We start from the raw sequence: 17,671 nt of genomic DNA, 5'->3' as shown, positions 1-17,671 counted from the left end.
AAAATGGCAGATGGAATTTATTGCAGACAAGTGTGAGTGTTGCACTTCGGTAGGACTGACCAGGGTAGGTTTTACCCATGAGAGGTAGGGCACTGAAGAGTGCAGTAGAACAGAAGGATCTGGGAATTCAGGTGCATAATTCACTGAAAGTGGTGTCACAGGTAGATAGGGTCACAAAGAAAGCTTTTGGCACATTGGCCTTCGTAAATCAATGTATTGAGTACAGAAGATGAGATGTTATGTTACAGTTGCATAAGATATTAGAGAGACCTAATTTGGAATTCTGTGTGCAGTCTGAGTCATTTATATACAGGGAAGATATAAATAATGTTGAAAGAGTACAGAGGAAGTTTACAGGTCTGGAGGATCTGAGTGAAAGAGGAGCTGTTGTGCCTTTTTCACCACACAGCTGGTGTGTACAGACCTCGTGAGGTCCTCCATGCAGGGTGCTCGTGGCAAAGTCTGCAAGAACGATCGCGGCTTGAAGATCCACCAAGTGAGGATGAAAAGTCCGGTGGGAGCAGGAGCAGCTCAACACGCAGGTGTCCAAGCTGGTGAGACGAAGGAGGAGCCAGGCCCGGAGTCACCCCGCAGTGCCCGGAACCTCCAAGTGTTGCAAGCTGACCACTCTAATATCAAGTCCAACAGGAGGTGGATCAAATGGCCTGCAGCTGACATGACTTCACTGTGGAAGCAGTTTGACAAAGATGTTAACCAAATTCTGGAAGTGACAGCGAAGGGAGGGGTTGATAAAAAGCTGCAAGCCATGACAACAATCATTGTCAGCTTCGCAGCTGGATGGTTCGAAGAAGAGGAGAAGAAAAGCTCCAGAGCCAAAGAAACAAAGAGCGTTGAGGATCCACAACATCAGGCAGGAGATGAAAGTGCTGAAGTCCCAGGACAAGGAGGCAGGAGAAGAGGAGCGCATCGGCTTGGCCCAGCTGCTTTGCATACTACAAAAGAAGATCAGGGTTCTCCGCCAGGCAGAGTGGCATCGGAGACAGCTTCGTGAAAGGGCCTGGAAACATGCAGCCTTTATCGCCAACCCCTTCAAGTTCACCGAGGAGTTGCTGGGGCAGAAGCGCAGTGGGAAACTGGCCTGTTTGGAGGAAGACATAGACCAACATCTGAAGAAGATTTACAATGATCCTGAAAGAGAGCAGGAGCTGGGGGGAGTGCAACATCCTAACAGAACCACCTCCCCCCCCCCAAACCGGATGTGTAGTTCAACATGTCAGAGCTGCAGCTCAAAGAAGTCAGAGAGGTCATCCACAAAGCAAGGGCAAGCTCGGCTCCAGGACCAAGCAGCACCTCGTACAAAGTGCACAAGAACTGCCTCAAGCTCCTGTTGCGTCTGTGGAAGATTCTGAGAGTCTTCGGGAGAAGGGTGAAGATCCCAGATCAGTGGAGAGTGGCTGAAGGGGTGTGGATCCCAAAGGAGGAAAATGCCACCCAGATAGACCAGTTCTGCATCATCTCCCTGCTGTGTGTCGAGGTGAAGATCTTCTTCAGTGCCATTTCCAATCGGCTGCACACCTACCTAGCAGGGAACACCTATATCGATATATCAGTCCAGAAGGGTGGCATTTCAGGGATGCCGGGCTGTCTGGAGCACAACTCATCAGGGAGGCCAGAGAGAACAAGGGCAACCTGTCAGTGTTGTGGCTCAACCTGGCAAATGCATATGGCTCCATTCTGAACAAGCTGGTGCAGCTCACACTGACCAAACATCACGTCCCAGCAGAATCAGAGACTTTATCACTGACTATTACAGCAACTTCAGGATGAGGGTCTCTTCAGGAGCAGTTACATCAAGCTGGCACAAGGTGGAGATCGGCATCATGACAGGGTGCACTATCTCAGTGACACTGTTCTCCCCAGCCATGAACATACTCACCAAGTCTGCTGAAACAGAGTGCAGAGGGCCCAGAATGAATTCCACTCTGTGGTGAACTACATATACCTGCAGGACACGCCCCCTGCTGACTGCTCCTGTGACTCCTCCCACAGACCCCGGTATAAAGGCGATTGAGGCCTGAGCCCGGCCTCTCAGTCTCCAGGATGTTGTATGGTGGTCAACCACCGCTTGTTCCTTCTTCCAGTCAATAAAAGCCGATATCTCGACTTCACATCCCAGAGAGAGTTATTGATGGTGCATCACACTCAACGGCAACCACCCGTCAGAGCATTCATGGATGACCTCACAGTCACCACAGAATCAGTCCCCGGCTGCCGGTGGATTCTGCAGGGGCTCGAAAAGCTGGTGGAGTGGGCCCAGATGCATCTCAAACCAGCCAGATCAAGTTCAATGGTGCTGAGGAAAGGCAAGGTGGAAAACAAGTTCCAGTTCAGCATCGCAGGCACAGCCATTCCAACCTTCACAGAAAAGCCAGTCAAGAGCTTAGGTAAGGTTTTTGACAGCTCTCTGAAGAACCTGCACCGAGTTGGATGGCTGGCTGAAATCCGTGGACAAGTCTGGCCTACCTGGGAAGCTCAAAGCCTGCGTGTATCAGCATGGCATTCTTCCCAGAATCCTCTGGCCCCTCCTCCTCTATGTAGTTCTGATCTCGACGGTCGAAACCTCAGAGAGGAGGGTCAGTAAGCAACTCAGGAGATGGCTGGGGCTGCTGAGGAGCCTGAGCAGCATCGCCCTCTATGGACACCACAACAAACTGCAACGGCCCTTCAAACCCCTGGAGGAGGAATTCAAAGTTACAAGAGCCAGAGAAGTGGTACAGTACAGGGACTGGAGTGATCTGAAGGTGGCTCGAGCATTGAGGACTGGCAGGAAGTGGAGGGCAGAGGAAGCTGATCAGGAAGCAGAGGAAAGGCTGCGTCACAGGAGGCTGGTGGGAGTGGTCACAGGAGGCCGAGCTGGGCTAGGATCCTTTCCAACTCCCCAAATGGACACCATCAGAGGGAAGGAATGTGCCATCTAGTTCAGGAGGAGGTGAGAGCACAGTGGAGGAGAGGAGAACCTGCAAGGCGATGGGAATGAAGCAACAGGGAGCTTGGACAAGGTAGGAGAATGCAGTGGAGAGGAAAATGACCTGGGCTGAGCTTTGGAAAGCTGAGCCACACCACATCCAATTTCTCATTCAGGCAGTATATGATGTGCTTCCAAGCCCATCAAACCTGCACACATGGGGCAAAGCAGAGTCATCAGCGTGCCCACTGTTCCAAGCGAGAAACCCTGGAGCACATCCTCAGCAGCTGCACAAGGGCACTTGGTGAGGGACGGTGCCGATGGAGGCATGATCGGGTCCTGAAGACCATCGCTGGAGCCATCAGCGCAGGAGTGGAGGGGGCGAAGCGGTCCCGACCCTCCAAGCAGACCATTGCCTTTGTAAGAGCTGAGGAACAGCCAATACCTGCCAAAAGAACATCTGCAGGTATCCTGACCTCTGCAAGGGACTGGCAGCTGTTGGTGGACCTCGAAAGGTAGCTGAGGTTCCCCAACCATATCGCAGCCACCACCCTGCAACCAGATGCTGTCCTTGTGTCTGAGGCTACGAAGCAGGTGGTGATGCTGGAGCTGACAGTCCCATGGGAAGATCACTTGGAAGAGGCCTTTGAAAGGAAGCTATCAAAGCACGCAGGACTGGTCAGCAACAACCAGCAGGCTGGATGGAGAGCGAGGTATCTCCCAGTGGAGGTTGGTTGTAGGGGATTCACAGCCCATTCCTTAGCCAGAGCCTACAGCAATTTGGGCATCAAGGGAGAGAGGAAGAGGAGAGCCATCTGCAGTACCACCGATGCGGCAGAGGTGGCTGTGGCTCAAGAGAGGGGAGCCATGGAGTCTTGTGTAGCTAGCCATCAGGACACAAACTGGGGTCTGATCAGCCCTGGCTGGGTCACCTGGAGAAGGGTGGATGATGTTGAAAGACCCAAAACACCCGATGATTCCAGGAACATCACTGATGATGTGTCCAGACGCATCAATAGATGTATGCAAGGGTGAAAGCTGAAAAGTTTAAGGGGAACATGAGGGGAAACTTCTTCTCTCAGAGAATTATGAGAGTGTGGAATGAGCTGCCAGCACAAGTGGTCCATGTGAGCTCGATTTCAAAGTTTAATAGAAGTTTGGATAACCTCACGGATAGTAGGGGTACGGAGGGCTAAGGTCCTGGTGCAGGTCACTGGGAGTAGGCAGGATGTTTTGGCATGGACTAGATGGGTCAAAAGGCCTGCTTCTGTACTTTTCTATATTCTTGGACATCCACTCTATCTAAGCCTTTCAATATCAGTAGATTTCAATGAGATCCCCCCGCATTCTTCTAAATTCTAGTGAGTACAGGCCCAAAGCTGCCAAACACTCCTCATATGTTAACCCCTTTATTCCTGGAATCATCCTTGTGAACCTCCTCTGGACTCTCTCCAATGACAATACATCCTTTCTGAGATATGGGGCCCGAAACTATTGACAATACTCCAAGTGTGGCCTGAGTAGTGTCTTATAAAGCCTCAGCATTATCTCCTTCTTGTTATATTCTATTTCCTTCAAAATAAATGCCAACATTTCATTTGCCTTCTTTACCATAGACTCATCCTGTATATTAACATTCTGAGAGGCTTGTATGAATACTCCTAAGTCCCTCTGCACCTCTGAAGTTTGAATTTTCCCCCCATTTAGATAATAGTCTGCACTATTGTTCCTTTTTCCAAAATGCATTATCATAAATTTCCCAGAACTGTATTTCATCTGCCACTATTTTGCCCATTCTTCCAGTTTGTCTAAGTTGTTCTGCAATCACATTGCTTCCTCAGCACTACCTACCCCTCCACCTATCTTCGTATCATCCACAAACTTTGCCAAAAAGCCATTAATTCCATTATCCAAATCATTGACAAACAATGTGAAAAGCAGCAGTCCCAATACTACACCTGAGGAACACCAACCAGAAAAGGCCTCCTTTCTTCCCACTCGCTATCTCCTGCCTGTCAGCCGTTCCTCTATCCATGCCAGTATTTCCTGCAATGCATAGATTGTTAAGCAACCTCATGTGTGGCACCTTCTGAAATACCTTCTGAAAATCCAAGTAAATGACATCCACTACCTCCCCTTTGTCTGCCCTGCTTGTTACCTTCCTCGAAGAACTCTAACACGTTTGTCGAGCAAGATTTCCCCTTAAGCAAACATCGCTGACTTTGGCCTATTTTAACATATGCCTCCAAATAACCCAACCCTCATCCTTAACGATACAATCAGTCACAGTGAATACGTGCAACCGGCAATCAGAATCAAACCGGAGTTCTCGGGCAGTGGCTCATCCCTCTGTACCCGCTGATATATACCACTTTCAACTAACCCAGCCCTTTCCCAATGATCCTCCTTTGAATCTGAAACTCTTCCCCCACCTACTCCAATCCTTCAGCCAGTTATTTTTGCACCACCTCATTCTATTCCTATACTCAATCCCAAGATTACTACTCGAGGTCCTGCTTCTCAGCTTCCTTCCTAACCCCCTGTATTCTGCTTTCAGGATTTTCTACCTGTGTTGTTGATACCAATATGTACCACAACCTCTGGCTGCTCACTCTCCTATTTCAGGATGTTGTGAACACATTCAGAAACATTATGAACCCTGACAGCTGGGAGGCAATCTACCATCCGTGTTTCTTTGTTGTGCCCATAGAATTGTCTAACTGTCCCCCTGACTATAGAGTCCCCTATTAGTGCTGCCTTTCTCTTCATTTCCCTACTCTTCTGAGGCTCAGGGCCAGACTCAGTGCCAGAGGCACGGCCACTGTTGCTTCCTCCAGGAAGGTCATCCCCAGCTGTACTCAAAATGGAGTACTTATTATTAAATACTAAGCAGGATAGACAAAGGAGAATCAGCGGATATTGAAAAAAAGATCTAGTGCTTTCCCAGTCTATATAACAAATAAATTCGCCTCGGACTTCCAGCCGGGTCTACAGATATCGCTTACTTGGTCTGCAGAAGGCCTTTGAGAAGGGTACCACACATGAGACTGCTTAACACAGTAAGAGCCCATGGTATCACAGGGAAGATACTAGCATGGATAAAGCCGTGGCTGATTAGCAGGAGGCAAAGAGTGGGAATACAGGGAGCCTTTTCTGGTTGGCTGCTGGTGACGAGTGGTGTTCCACGGGGTTCTATGTTGGACCACTTCCTTTTATGTTGTACGTCAACAACTTGGATGATGGAACTGACAACTTGGTGGCCAAGTGTGTGGGCAATACAAAGATAGGTGGAGAGGCAGGTTGTGTTGAGGAAGCGGGGAGTCTGCTGAAAGGATTAGACAGATTGGTAGAATGGGCAAAGAAGTGGCAGATGGAATATAGAGCAAGAAAGTGTATTATCATGCTCCTTGGTTGTAGGAATAAAGGCATAGACTACTTTCTAAATGGGGAGACAATTCAAAAATGTTGCCGTCTCAGCGAAATTCAAAACTTGGAGCCTTTGTGCATGATTCCCTAAAGGTTAACTCGTAGGTTGAGTCGGTGGTAAGGAAGACAAATGCAATGTTAGTGCTTATTTTGAGAGGACTAGAATATAAGAGCAAGGCTTTATAAGGCATTGGTCAGACTTCACTTGGGAGTATTGTGAGCAGTTTTGAGCCCCTTATCTAAGAAAAAATTTGTTGGCCTTGGAGAAGGTCCAGAGGAAGTTCAGGACAGTGATTCTGGGAATTAAATGTTTAACGTATGAGGAGCATTTAATGGCTCTAGGATTTTATTTGCTGGAATTTAGAAGAATGAGGGAGAATCTCATTGAAACCTGTTGAATAGTGAAAGGCCTAGACAGAGTGGATGTGGAGCGGGTGTTTCCTACAGTGGGTGAGTCTAGAACTTGAGGGCACAGCCTTAGAAAGGAAATATGTCCATTTAGAACAGAGATGAGGAAAAATTCTTTAGCCGGAGGGTGGTGAATCTGTGGAATTCATTGCTACAAACTGCTATGGAGGCCACGTCATTGAGTGTACATAAAATGGAGGTTGGTAGGTTCTTGATTAGTCAGGGTGTCAAAGGTTATGGGAAAAAGGCAGGAGAATGGGGTTGAGAGGGAAAAGAAATCATCCATGATGGAATGATAGAGCAGACTTGAAGGGATGAATGGCCTAGTTCTTCTCCTATGTTTTTTCGTCTTAAATGTACTATAATGGACCTTTTTGGTTCTAATGGTGTTCTTGTAAAAATTATGCACGATTTATATTTAACTCTGTGTTTTTCTTGTGGTAGCTGCTTGTATGCATTGGTACGTACATGGCTTGATATAGCAGCCGCAGAGAGATGTGGACAGACCTCAGCCCATCATGGAAACTGGCCCACAGTCCATGGACTCTGTCTATGTATCTGACTGCCAGACCCACTCACCCGTGACTTTCTCTCTCCTCTCCGACCCCACTGGTATAAGACAATTGGACTGTCTCTAGTACAATAGGATGGACTCTAGGCTTCCCAGTTTACCTTGTTGTCTGGCTGCACTGACCTTCTCTGTAACAGTAACACTTTGATTCTGCATTCTCTTATTGTTTTCCCTTGTAATCCCTTAACGCACTGACGTCTTGAAATTATTTGGCAGGCCCAACATAGTTTTTCACTGTACCTGTGATAACATTAAACGAATTTTACAGATTACATGTCAGTGATACTACTGCAAGCAGGATTTTCATTACATCTGTGTATATGTCTACTTATGTATTTGATAATAAACTCGACTTTGACTTTGAAATATATCTAATGACCCAGCCTCCACCATGCTCAGTTGTACAGAGTTTCAGATACACTGTTCTCTTAGAGAAGAAATTGCTACACACACATAAGTTTTAAATTCAGGTCTCTTTCCTGCACACATTGCTCCTTGTGATTCTCCCATTGACAGAAGTACGTCAACATCTACCCAGTCACGCCCCTTTAAAATATTCTGTTTGAATAAGATCATCACTCATTCTACTAAACTCCAAGATCCAAACTGCATTGCTACTCTTGTTAGGAATTAGTCTAGTGAATTGTTTCTGACTGTTCTCCACTATTATGATATTCTCTTGTAAAGGGACCAAAGTCCTGAACAATATTCCACATATGGCCTCACCATCACCCTGTACAACTGAAACAAATCCTCCCTATTCTTCACCTCCAATCCTATGCAATAAAGACCAGAACACCTTCTTGAGTAGTACTAAATACTTGTAAAAACTAGTCTCTGTTAACTTTTTGTGACGTGCGTACTGGAACACCGAAGCCCCCTGAGAGGATATTTCACAATGCAGAGCATCCCCAGTGGGAAGACCATGACAGATTGCCAGAGGTGACAGCGGGACAGAGGTCTGGTTCCAAGTCCGGACCACGGCAGCAGCTGAGAAGGTCCTGAATTTTCAGAGCTCTCGAATATCGCTAGCTTGGTGCTTGGTGGCATTGTAATTCAGTGGTCACAAAGTCTGGCTCCAGGGTTGATTAGTTACTCTGAGAGTAAATCCAAAAAGTCAACGACATTATTGCGTCAGCGCGAGGCTTCCAAATCACACATTAACAGCACACACAAAATGCTGGAGGAACTCAGCAGGCCAGGTAGCGCCTATGGAAATGAGTAAATTGTCGACATTTCGGGCTGGGACTCTTCATCAGTGGTGGTTCAGGCACAATACCGATCCCTGAGATAATACTGTACACCTTGTGACCAACCTTGTGCACTGCTGGATTCCTGTTTGCTAAATCACTCTCTCTCACACACACACTCACAAGGATTGACTGCACATCTCCAGGTCTCTTCTCTAATTCTACAGAGGCAGACGTGCTGAATCCCCTGGTATCCTCTTTCCAGTGCTGAGTGAGAGCTCAACCCTTTGTTGCAGTTTCAGCCCCAGGCAGCCTGCGTTTATATAGCACCTTTAACAGGGTGAAAACTGAGCCTGCAGTTAGCTACAGGGGTGAGAGAAGAATAGTGTTTAAGAGAACACAAGGTCAAGTTTAAGAAAGGGGTGTCCGAGATGAGAAGCTCTGTGGCTGGAGGTGTAAAAACAACTCTGTAGCAATGAAATTCTCTTGAGGCTGATTTTGGACAGTGATGTGCCTTGAAGGATGTTAAGGTGGATAGGTCAGCAGGTACAGAGTACTGGGACACAATGTGTGAGTGCATTGAAGGGTAATTTGTGATCTGGATTGCCAACAATGGAGCTAGACTTTCATGATATATATTTCTAATTTTGCTGAACGTTTCAAACAGAACAGCCCATGACTTGAATGGAAGATCCAATGACGAGATGGAGTTTTGAATTTCTCCCCCTGTCCCACACCAGCACTAACTATACCCCACGACAAGCTGCTCTATCAAAGAGGGGTTGTATCAGGTTAAAAGCCAACAAAGCTTTAAACTGCTTAACCACACAATCCTCAATTTCCAGATAGAAGTCTTTATCCAAGCCATCATGTGAACTAATCCCCAAGTACACAAAAACAATAAAGCAACCCCAGGCATGAGGGAGGGTGATTGGGGGTGTGTTGAACGGGAGGCAGAGCTAACTCCTGGAGAAGGACATTGTGAGTTCAGATTGTGACCTATTTACTCCCAATTGAATGAAATTTGATAGTCTGAGAGATAATTCTTGGGCAAGGGTGAAGGTCCAGAGAACAAAGGTGTGTGATGGGAGATAGAGTGCTGATTAGTCAGAATCTCACTGAATTTTAGTGCAGTTTGAGCGACTGGAGTGTTTTTTTCTTGGATTCCCTGCTCTGAGAAGAATGAACTCCAATCGTAGTTCAGACGGCGATGAGCTGAATGCATGGCTAGTGGGGGCAGGTGAGCACTGAGCAAGTGGGCTGCCAGGGAGAACTCAGTATCTGTGGAGAGAAATGGATAATCAATGCTTTTGATAAAGACTCTACTCTACACCGATGAAATAGACAGAAGAAGGGTTGGTCATCGATCAGTCCAGGGGAAGGAATTTGTCCATTTCCCTCCACAGCTCAAAGTTCAGTGTGAATTTATTATCAAAGTACGTGTATGTTGCCTGAGATTCATTTTCTTTCAGGCATTCACAGGAAAAGATAGAATAAAATTTTTATGGAAAACCATAAACAGATAACCAATGAGCCTGTACAAAAAGGATGGGTTGCACTTGAATCCCAGGGGGACCAATATCCTGGTGGGGAGGTTTGCTAAGGCTATTGGGGAGGCTTAAAACTAGATTTGCAGGGGGGTGGGAACCGAAGTGAAAAGGCAAAGGATGGGGCAGTGTAGAGACAGGTGTAGGCAAAGTAGAGACAGCTTGTAGGGAGTTTATGAGGAAGGACAGGCAGATGATGGAGCAAAGATGCACTCAGCCTGATGATTTGAGATGTGTCTATTTTAATGTAAGGAGTATCATGAACTTAGAGCGTGGATCAATTTGTGGAACTGTGACATTGTGGTCATTACAGAGACGTGGATATTTCAGGGGCAGGAGTGGCTGATGAGTGTACCAGGCTTTAGATGTTTCAAAAAGGACAGAGAGAGGCAAAAGAGATGGGGTCTGGCATTGCTAATTAGGGATAGTGTCACAGCTGCAGAAAAGGAGGAAGTCATGAAGGGATTGTGTACTGATTCACTGTGGGTGGAAGTGAAACAGAAACAGGAAAGGGGCAATAACTTCACTGGGTGTTTTTAGACCCCCCCCCCCCCATAGTAACAAGGACCTCGAGGAGCAGATAGACAGGCAGATTTTGGAATGGTACAAAAATAATGGGGTTGTTGGGAGATTTTAACTTTCCTAATATTGACTGGCATCTCCTTAGACCAAAGGGTTTAGATGGGAGGAGTTTGTTAGGTGTGTTCCTTTCCAGGTTCCTTTCAAAATATGTAGATAAGCCAACTTGAGGAGAGGCTGTACTTGATCAGGTATTGGGAAATGAACCTGGTCAGGTGTCAGATCTCTTGGTGGGAGAGCATTTTGGAGGTAGTGACCACAACTCAATCTCCTTCACCATAGTGCTGGAGAGGGATAGGAGCAGACAATTTGGAAAAACATTTATTTGGGGTAGGGGGAAATATGATGCTATTAGGCAGGAATTTATTAGCATAAATTGTGGGCAGATGTTCTCAGGGAAATGCACGGCAGAAATGTGGCAGATGTTCAGGGAACATTTGCATGGAGTTCTGCATAGGTAAGTTCCAATGAGGCAGGGAAAGCACGGTAGGGTTAAAGAACCATGGTGTACAAAGGATGTAGAAAATCTAGTTAAGAAGAAAAGAAAAGCTTACAAAAGGTTCAAGAAACTAGGTACTGTTAGAGCTCTAGAAAATTACGAGGTTGCCAGAAAGGAGCTTAAGAATGGAATTAGGAGAGCTAGAATGGGCTACGAGAAGGTCTTGGTGAGCAGGATTAAGGAAAACCCGAAATATGTGAAGAGTAAGAGGATGAGCCATGTGAGAATAGGACCAATCAGGTGCAATAATGGAAACTTGTGCATGGAGTCAGAGTAGATAGCAGAGGTACTTAATGAATACTTTGCTTCAGTATTCACCAGTGCAAAGGACTTGACAATTGTGGGGAAGACTTACAGCAAACTGAAATGCTTGAGCATCTAGACATTAAGAAAGAGGGTGTGTTGGAACTTTTGAAAGGGATTAAGTTAGATAATTGACCGGGACCAGATAAGATATACCCCAGGCTACTGTAGGAAGCGAGGGAAAAGATTGTTGAGCCTCTGACAATGATCTTCGCATCTTGAGTAAAGATGGGAGAAGTACTGGAAGATTGGAGGGTTGCAAATGTTCTTCTCTTGTTTCTTGGAGAGATAACCCAGGAAATTATAGACTGGTGAGTCTTACCGCAGTGGTTAATAAGTTGATGGAGAAGATCCTGAGAGGCAGGATTTATGAAAATTTGGAGAGGTATAATCTGATTCAGGATTGTCAGCATGGCTTTGTCAAGGGTAGATTGTGCCTTACAAGCCTAATTGAGTTCTTTGAGGATGCAACAAAACACAATGATGAAGGTAGAGCAGTAGATGTAGTGCATATGGATTTCAGCAAGGCATTCCATAAGGCCCCCCCAAACAAGGCTCATTCAGAAAGTAAGGAGACCTTGCTTTGTGAATCCAGAATTGGCTTACCTACATAAAGCAAAGGGTGGTTGTAGATGGGTCATATTCTGCATGGAGATCAGTGACCAGTGGTGTGCCTCAGGGATCTGTTCTGGGACCCCTCCTCTTTGTGATTTTTATAAATGACCTGGATGAAGAAGTGGTGGGTTAGTAAGCTTGCTGATGACACAAAGATTGGGGTTGTTGTGGATAGCCTGAAGGGTTGTCAGAGATTACAGCAGGACATCGATGAGATACAGAACCGGGCTGAGAAATGGCAGATGGAGTTCAACCCAGACAAGTGTGAAGTGGTTCATTTCAGTAGGTCAGATTTAAAGACAGAATATAGTATTACTGTAATGGTAAGATTCTTAGCAGTGTGGAGGATCTGAGAGATCTTGGGGTCCATGTCCATAGGACACCCAAAGCTGCTGCGCAGGTTGACAGTGTTCTAAAGAAGGTGTATGATGTGTTAGCCTTCATCAACCTTGGGATTGAGTTCAAGAGCTGTGAGGTAATGTTACAGCTATATAAGACCCTGGTCAGACCCGATTTGGAGTACTGTGTTCAGTTCTGTTCACCTCATTACAGGAAGGATGTGGATACTATAGAGAGAGTACAAAGGATACTTACAAGGATTGGGGAGCATGCCATGAGAATAGGTTGAGTGAACTTAGCCTTTTCTCCATGGAGCAACAGAGGATGAGAGGTGACCTGATAGAGGTGTATAAGATGATGAGGGGCATTGATTGTGGGATAGCCGGAGGCTTTTTCCCGGGGCTAAAATGGCTAACATGAGGCGGTATAGTTTTGAGGTGCTTAGGAGTAGATACAAGGGGGATGTCAAGGGTACGTTTTTCACACCAAGAGTGGTGGATGCGTGGAATCCACTGGCAGTGACGATGGTAGAGGCAGATGCAATAGGGTATTTTAAGAGACTCTTAGATAGGTACATGGAGCTTAGAAAAATAGAGAACTATGTGATAGGTAATTCCAGGCAGTTTCTAGGGTAGGTTACATAGTCAGCACAACATTGTGGGCCAAAGGGCCTGTAAAGAGCAGTAGATTTCTATGTTTTATGTTCTATTTCCTCAAAAAATTCCAACAGATTTCTCCTTAAGCAAATTGGGCTGACTTTGGCTTATTTAATCATGTACCTTCAGTATCCTTAATAATGGACTCCTTCATCTACCTAACCACTGAGGTCAGACTAACTGGCCTATAATTTCCTTTCTCCTGCCTCCCTCCCTTCTTAAAGAGTGGAGTGTCATTTGCAATTTTTCAGTCCTCCGGAATAAAACCAGAATCAAGTGTTTTCTGAAAGATCATTACTAATGCTTCCACAATTTCTTCAGCTACCTCTTGGGAATCCTGAGGAGCAGTCCATCTGGCCCAGGTGACTTATCTACCTTCAAAACTATCTGTTTCCCAATCACCTTCTCCCTCCCTTCTGCCCCTTGAGACTCTTGAACTTATGGCTTACTGCTTGTGCTCTCCACAGTAAAGACAGATGCAAAATACTTATTCAGTTCACCCACCGTTTCTATGTTCCTCATTACTACCTTTCCAGTGTCATTTTCCGATGGTCCGATATCTTTCTTTTTCTCTTTATATATCTGGAAAAACTTTTAGTATCCTCTTTAAAATTGTTGGCTTGCCTACCTTCAGATTTCATTTTTGTTTCCTTATGCTTTTCTAGTCATTTTCTATGGGTTTTAAAATTTTACCAATCTTTGAACTTCCCACTAATTTTTATTTGTTCACCAGTTTGGACTACCCAGCATTCCCAACAACCCTGATTTAACCCTATCCTGATCACAGGACAATTTACAATGACCATTTCACATACCTGGTATATCCTTTGACTGTGGTGAGAAACTGGACGTACAGATTCCTTACAGTGAACTCTGACCTCCAACGCCCCGAGCTGTAATAACATCATGCTAACCAATATGCTACCTTGGCCCCACTTTCTTTTAATTTCTGCTATATCTTATGCCCTTCCTTTTGTATTTATATTGTATTTGACCTCCCTTGTCAGCCACGGTTGCCTCATTCTACCTTTAGAGTACTTCATCTTTATGATCCTGCACCTTTCAAATTGTCCCCACGAACTTCAGCCATTACTGATCTGCCATCACCCCTGGCTAACATCCACTTCCATACAACTTTGGCCAGCTCCTCTCTCATGCCTCTATAATCCCTTTTACTCTACTGTAACAATAATAGAGCTGCCTTTATCTTTTCCCCCTCAAACAGCAGGGTGAATTCTATCATATTATGATTACTGTCTCTTAAGGGTTCCTTTTCCATAAGTTCCCTAATCAAATCTGGTTCATTATACAATCCAAAATTGCCTTCCACTTAGTGGGCTGAGCCATAAGCTGCTCTACAGGCCATCTTGTAGGCATTCTACAAGCTCCCTCTCTAGGGATCCAGCGCCAACCTGCCTGCACACTGAAATCCTTCATGATTATCATAACATTGCCTTTTTCACATGCCATTTCTGTCTCTTGTTGTAATTTGTCTCCCACTTCCTGGCTACTGTTCAGAAGCCAGTGTACATTGCCCAGGGTCTTTTTACCCTTTCACTTTCTTAATTCTACCCACAAGGATTCTACATCTTCCGATCCTATGTCACCTCTTTCTGTGAAACGGCAGTCCAGACATCGGACTGCTTGCTGTGAGTTTGCATCTGTTTTATCTACCACGTGAGTTCAGCCACGCCATATTGCTCGCTGTCTACATTCCGCCTTCCCGACACAGTCTCGATGCGGCGTGTGACATCATACACACTACCGTCGTGAGACTCCAGACTCAACACCACAATGCGTTCCTTGCAGTATCAGGATACTTCAACCTTGTTTCTCCCTCAACAACCCTACCCACCTTCGATCAGTTTGTCAAGTGCCATACAAGAGGAACTAAAACACTGTATCTCTTGTATGCAAACGTTAAAGATGCATACAGCTCCACAGCTCTCCACCCACTTGGAAGATCAGATCACAAACTGATTCACTTCATCTCCTTGTACACACCCAAGTTACAGCAACGGTTAGTTAGCACCAAGACTGTAAAGAAATGGTCTCCAGAGGCTATTGAGGCCTTGAAGGGCTGCTGTGAGCTTACTGGCTGGAATGTTCTTTGTGAACCATATGGGGAGGACATCAATGCACTTACTGATTGCATCACTGGCTGCATCAACTTCTGTGCGGACACTGTAATACTATCAAGGACTGTTCGCTGCTTCTCTGACAACAAGTCATGGGTCACCAATGATCTAAAGGTTCTTCTCAACCATGATAAGAGAGCCTTTAGATCAGGAGAGAGGGAGGAATTGAAACATGTGTAGAGGGAGATAAAGGAGAAGATGAAGGTGGCTAAAGAGGAGTACAGGAGAGAGCTGGAGAAAAGCTTGGGCAGAGTGGCACACGGGAGGTGTGGAGAGGCATGAAGAACATCACTGGCTTCAATCAGCTTGGCTGTAGAGTCTTGGAATGCAGCCGTGAATGGCTAATAAGTTAAACCAACTCTTCAATGGGTTTGACAATTGCCCTCCTGTTCATTTTCCCCTCAGCACCAACACCTCCCCTCCTCCCTCTACGTACCAGCTGCTATCTTCACCTCCCCCAGCTCCCACCTCTCACTGACTCCCTTCACTACTGAGCAGGTGAGAAACTCAGACACGGCAAAGTATTGGGACTGGATGGTGTGATAGTGGAGCAGTGATGACCCCCCCCCCCTTTAGACTTATTAACCTCTGACTAGCTCTGTTTACCACACCCTGCTATCGCAGACACCCTGTGCAGTAAACCGTCATTTCTTATCTGGACGGTGTGAATGGGCACCCACTTCTGTACAATATTACAGGAATTCTTGTGCTGCCATCTTACCAGTGTGAGCATGTAAATCTTGTCATCTTTGACTTATAAATCTTGTCACCTTATTGTTAAAGTAACTTTTTAAAATTAATTCTTACTTCTCTTCCAATATTAGTATATCCGCGCACTTGTAATGTGACTGTGACATTGTAATTTCCTTTGGGATCAATAAAGTCTCCATCTGTCTGTCCACCTTTCTGAGAATTTGATTTTATTTTTTTACCTACAGTCATCCTACACCCTCTGCCTACCTGCCTGTCCTTTTGATACAATATTTATCTTTGGATGTTACGCTCCAAACTATGATCTTTCAGCCACAACTCAGTGCTCCCACAACGTCATGCCTGCCGATCTCTAACTGTGCTACATGCCCCATACTGTGTGCACTCAATATAACATGTATTTCAATATTGAAATATACTTAACATACTGTACCTGGTCAATTTTCTCTGCATGTTACACTGAAACTCATCCCACTGACAACAATTATGTTGTATCATTTACCTGTCCTTCCTCACTACCTCACTACACAGTGCATCAACTGCCCCATCCTCAGCCCTCTCACTCTGGTTCCCATCCCCCTGCCAAATCAGTTTAAACCCTCCCAAACAATCTAGCAAACTTGCCTGTAAATGATGTTGGTCCCCCTCAGGTTCAGCTGTAATTTTTTGTACAAGTCATACCCTCCCCAGAAGAGGTCCCAATGATCCAGAAATCTGAAACTCTGCCATGCATTCACCTGCCAAATCATTCTATTCTTAGTTAAAGAGTTAAATTCCTATTTAAGGTAGAACTAGATAAATATTTGAAAGATCAAGGAATTGATGGTGGGAACGGGTACAGGAGAGAAAATGAGGCCAGCATACAATGTTCCCTCTAAGGTGTGCACATATGCACACAAAGGAATTTAAACTGCGCACAAGAGATTGTCACCCTCAACTTCGTTGCCATGCTAAATATATTTCAAGTTCGTACATAATCACATTTCCTTTTCCAGTTTCTGATGCAGTGTTGACAATGTGGAGTTTGCAATGATGTCTGCAGATTTTAGAACTGGCTTTTTATGTTGTTTTTATTGAGGAAATCATCGATTCACTATGCTGAATTCCAAAGGATCAAAAGATGTGAAGCACAAAAGAACTGCTCGTTCGTTTAAAGTGGAATGGCTCAGTGAAACTGTAGAAACTGCTCCACCGAAAGCTCATGAGGTCAGGAACGTGCAGAAATATTTATGTATAATACAGAAACTGGTGTTACCTGTGTGTACTGTCACAATGCAAAAGTTGCTGGAGAATTTACAAATAGGAAGAAGTGGATTGATATATAGAAACGACTTTTTAAAGCATCATTTAGCAATCAAATCACATATGGACGGTATGCAAAAGCTCCAGTGAGAAAGTCCTTCATTTCCCGCAACAGGCCTGCTACATATGTTCTGTAAGAGTGCAGAGGAATGAGAGCGGAAACGATCAAACCCAGGGAAGACCAACATTCTTATTGACAGTGTTTTGCTAGCTATTAAAATGAATACCTCTATTTATAAAATTCAGTGCACGCATGCTGTTGTCACTGGGCATGAAATTGCACAGCATGAGATTTTTGCACACCCTGGCATCACAAGTTAGAGGGAATTTTGCCAGCATAGATCAGTCATGTTCATACCAAATGGTGGGGGAAGCTTGAGGGCCAACTGCTCTACTCCTACTCCTATTCTCCTGCATTCAGCGAGTCTCATGATTGAGCTGATAATGACTACTTCCTGAAA

The 17,671-nt window shown here is 45.3% G+C and overlaps 1 pseudogene; it reads left to right on the top strand.

Moving 5' to 3' along the window:
- The first annotated feature begins 439 nt into the window (after positions 1-439).
- On the top strand, positions 440-3,809 carry LOC132397638 (uncharacterized; annotated as a pseudogene).
- Positions 3,810-17,671: the final 13,862 nt, after the last annotated feature.

Source organism: Hypanus sabinus, chromosome 8 (genome assembly GCF_030144855.1).
Source record: "Hypanus sabinus isolate sHypSab1 chromosome 8, sHypSab1.hap1, whole genome shotgun sequence".
Lineage (NCBI taxonomy): Eukaryota > Metazoa > Chordata > Chondrichthyes > Myliobatiformes > Dasyatidae > Hypanus > Hypanus sabinus.
The sequence above is the reverse complement of the archived record's forward strand: the minus strand, read 5'-3'. Positions and strand labels throughout refer to the sequence as shown.